Genomic DNA, 3,847 nt, shown 5'->3' with positions numbered 1-3,847 from the left:
TGATCGTATAGCAGATGCGCAGAGCTAAGTGATGTGCTAGACAATCGTGTAGATATGCGCATGGCGTTAAATGATGAGGAGTGACGCACTAGACGATCGGGCTATATGATAGGCAAAGTATTGCATGATTAGTGTAAACGCTAAACGATAAGCGTAGAAGCTGGACGATAGCGCTAAACGGTAGTATTAGACGGCAGCGTTGAGCGTTAAAGAGATGCGTGGGCACTAAGCGATAGACTACACGATGGCACTACGTGATGGGCGTGAGCGCTAGACGATAGCCATGCTGCGCTAGACGATAAGCAGACGTGCTACATGATAGGCAAAATGCTAAACGATAGGGGTAAACGATGGATGCGTTAGCTAAACGATAGCCTATGCACGAGATTGTTTACTAAATGTTTGAGCTACACAATGGGCCGCTGAAGCTAAGTGATAGATGCAGGAACTAAACGATTGATTGGTTAGTTGAATATGAATTCTGATCACATTTTCGCTTTCAATCCTTTGTCTTAAATCTTTTTTATTTGTGATCCTTTGAAAAACAATGGTCAGACAAAGATGCCTATAACCAGACACTGCTGAAGTTGGGGGGGGTCTGTTCAAGAAGAATTATGAAGGGATCCATACATACCTGATGGAATACGAGACATACGCAGTGGAATAAGAATCTAATTACACTCTAATTGCTTTTAATCAAAATGAATTCAACATGCAATTTGAAGGAAAAACAGTAAATAAAAGGGATGGGATACAACCTTTGTAGCTCCCGATCAATGCTTTTCCTCGTTGAATCTGGACCCGAACTCTTTCGAACCACCACTAGAGTTGATCTACTATCCTCTGGACTCAGAACTGGGTTGTGGGACCCAATGGATGAAGAAAACCGAGAGAGAGAAAAGAGATGGAAAATAAGAATGAATTTTGGTTTGGATTTTTTATTTTTCCAGCCCAATTTTGAAAATAATTTTGGAAAAATGGCCAAAAGTTTTTAATCCAAATTCGAAGTACAATTTATAGAAAAAAACCATGCAACAATTGCATGAACCAAATCCATAAAGACCCAACATCTAGAATCTACTATCTAAGTGAGTTTAATGTATCCACTATAAGCTAACACCTAGCCCACTATTTAGTTAGTGGATTTATCCAACAATCCCACTAACTACAAAGGGCAAAATAGTCATTTTGTCAAAGTCAAACTTTGACCAAAAAGTCAACATTTTGACCTTTTATGACTTTTTCCGTGTTGACTAATTTTGACCTCTCGAGCATGAATCCGCATTCATTTTCTCGAAATTCAAATCACATTTGAAAATAAGGTCGGTCAAAGTTTGACTTTTTAAAGTCAAAAGTCAACTCTTTGACTTTTTATATCTTTGACAATTTTCATTATTTTCGAGCTTCCGAATATGAACATATTCATATTCTTGATATTTAAATCACATTTAAATATTAAAATTGTATCTCTAAACTGAAAACCGACCATTATATCACATATACTTGTCAGTTTCTCTCTCTTCACCTAATTCGAACAATTTGAATCATTTTATCATACTGTTCTAAGTTTATTCCATATGAGCTAGTAAGGGAACCTAATGCACCTATAGATCATAGGCTCCAACGATCCAAGATTAGTTGGCTAAACTCTTTAAACGGAGCTAATCAACATTCGTTAACTAACAGGTCATTCCACTATAGTCCCGTAGTTGCACTCCCCTCACTATAGATATATTTGTGTCCATTTGATATAACCATGATTAGTAAGCTAATCCTTCACAGGTTGTTCGTAATCTCGGCTGGGTCAGAAAAATCGTTTTACCCCCAAGACTACGTCTTTTCCTGAAGTTTCACTGATCCTCTAATGAATAATTGGTATAAGGTCCAACCTATAAACCGAATCCCTCTCAGGCCAAGGAGAGGGTGGAACCCATTGTTCAAGACCTGGATTCAGTACTAAAGAGAACAACCTATCTACTATCCCTATAACGGGTAGGAGTGAATGCCGTCTTGCACCCTATGTTCCCATCTATCCACCTAATCTTACCCCTAAAATGGGAGGCTTATTGGGCCAGCGATGATGAGTTGCCCTCACCTATGCAGATCTAAGGATAATTCTGAGTGAACAGAAGTTCATAGTTAGCTCAGGATTAAGATTAAGTTACCTAGGTCATCAACTAACAAAATAGTCAGTTTTATACATAAAACGGCATTTGGAACGTAAAAAGTGAAGACGATTCACGAAACACCTATTACCTGGAGATCGAGTCGGCGTCTGAGTTAGGTTAAACCGATTTTATGAGCATGCGTGAACGGTGTGAGGTAATAAAATTTGTTTATCACTTAGACATCGTAGGTTAAAAATCCAGTATAAAAGTTATACTAGGATGAATCACCTAGACTTAGGATATGTTTAGTTAGTCGAAATGTATCGTTAAGTATTTTATACCCTAACTGTCTACAACACTTCAGCTGGAGAGAAGTAATGTACTTTTAGCTCTAGCGTCCCTAAGAGTTCACACCGTCAGATTCATGCTTGCCTTTGGGCTGCCCTAGTAGCAGACTCCATTCGAAGAGTGTTTGCATGAGTTAATACCAAGGTGAATAGGGGTGTTCATAGTAAGTGGGAGAAGGAAGTGTGTCAACACATCCTACGGTCTCTTCCATTAGGTCGCACGGTGAGATTCCTATAATGCACCTGCATGTCTGCCCTAGAGCGACCTTACCGATCGGAGGGCTGTATAATAGGATTCGGAACTCCGCAAACTCTAGAAATTGATGGGGTCTCTTAGGTCCGTTTTCATTCTTGTCTTTCTAACTTTGGGAGCATAATGATTCCGATCTTTGAGGTCTTAAAATGGAGGGTCACACTTACAAGAATTACTAAGTGTTAGTAAATTCTTGACCAAAGTAGCGATAACTGAGTTACTATAGGAATAAGAGTTATTCTAGTGATAGTATCTAGTCAAGATATTATTGGTTCAATGAAGAAATAGTCGATCACCACTCGGTGGAGGTTATTCTAAACCGTTGAAATATCGTTGCAAAATATAATAATGAAGGGTACATTATTTTTATTTTTTTTTTATTTTTTTTTTTTGCTAAACATGATTGGATTTAAAAGATTAATGTTTTTTTTACTAAAAAGGATATGTTTTTTTTTCCAGCATGACTACCTCTTTAGGTCAACTATTAGCTTCCGAAAAACTTAACGATGACAACTACTCAACATGGAAAACAAATCTGAATTCAACACTAGTAATAAATGACCTGAGATTTGTCTTAACTGAGGAATGTCCTCAGGTCGCTGCCTCGAAAGAAGCACAAGGTAAATATAATTTACTAGTTGCTGAGACATGTTTAGTGGAGGATGATACCTCAACCTCAATATTAGATTCAGGAGCCACTAATCATATTTGCTTCTCTTTTCAATAAACTAGTTCCTGGAAAAAGCTTGAAGAAGGCGAGATCACCCTCAAGGTTAGAACATGAGAGGTTGTCTCGGCCGAAGCAACGGGAGACTTGAAGTTGTTTTTCAACGATAGATATATCATACTTAAAGATGTTTTGTATGCTCCTAAAATGAGACGGAATTTGAAATCTATCACATGTATATTGGAACAAATGTATAAAATATCTTTTGAAATCAATGAAGCATTCATTTTTAGAAAAGGTATTCAAATTTGTTCTGCTACACTTGAAAACAACTTATATAAGTTAAAACCAACTAAAGAAAATTTTTTCTTAAATACTGAGATGTTTAAAACAGTCGAAACTCAAAATAAAAGATAAAAAGTTTCTTCTAATGCCTATCTATGTCACTTAAGACTTGGCCACATAAATCTCA

This window comes from Benincasa hispida, chromosome 8, assembly GCF_027475165.1.
Source record: "Benincasa hispida cultivar pf3 chromosome 8, pf3_genome.v1.1, whole genome shotgun sequence".
In the NCBI taxonomy this organism is placed as follows: Eukaryota; Viridiplantae; Streptophyta; class Magnoliopsida; order Cucurbitales; family Cucurbitaceae; genus Benincasa; species Benincasa hispida.
This window is presented reverse-complemented; position numbering follows the sequence as displayed.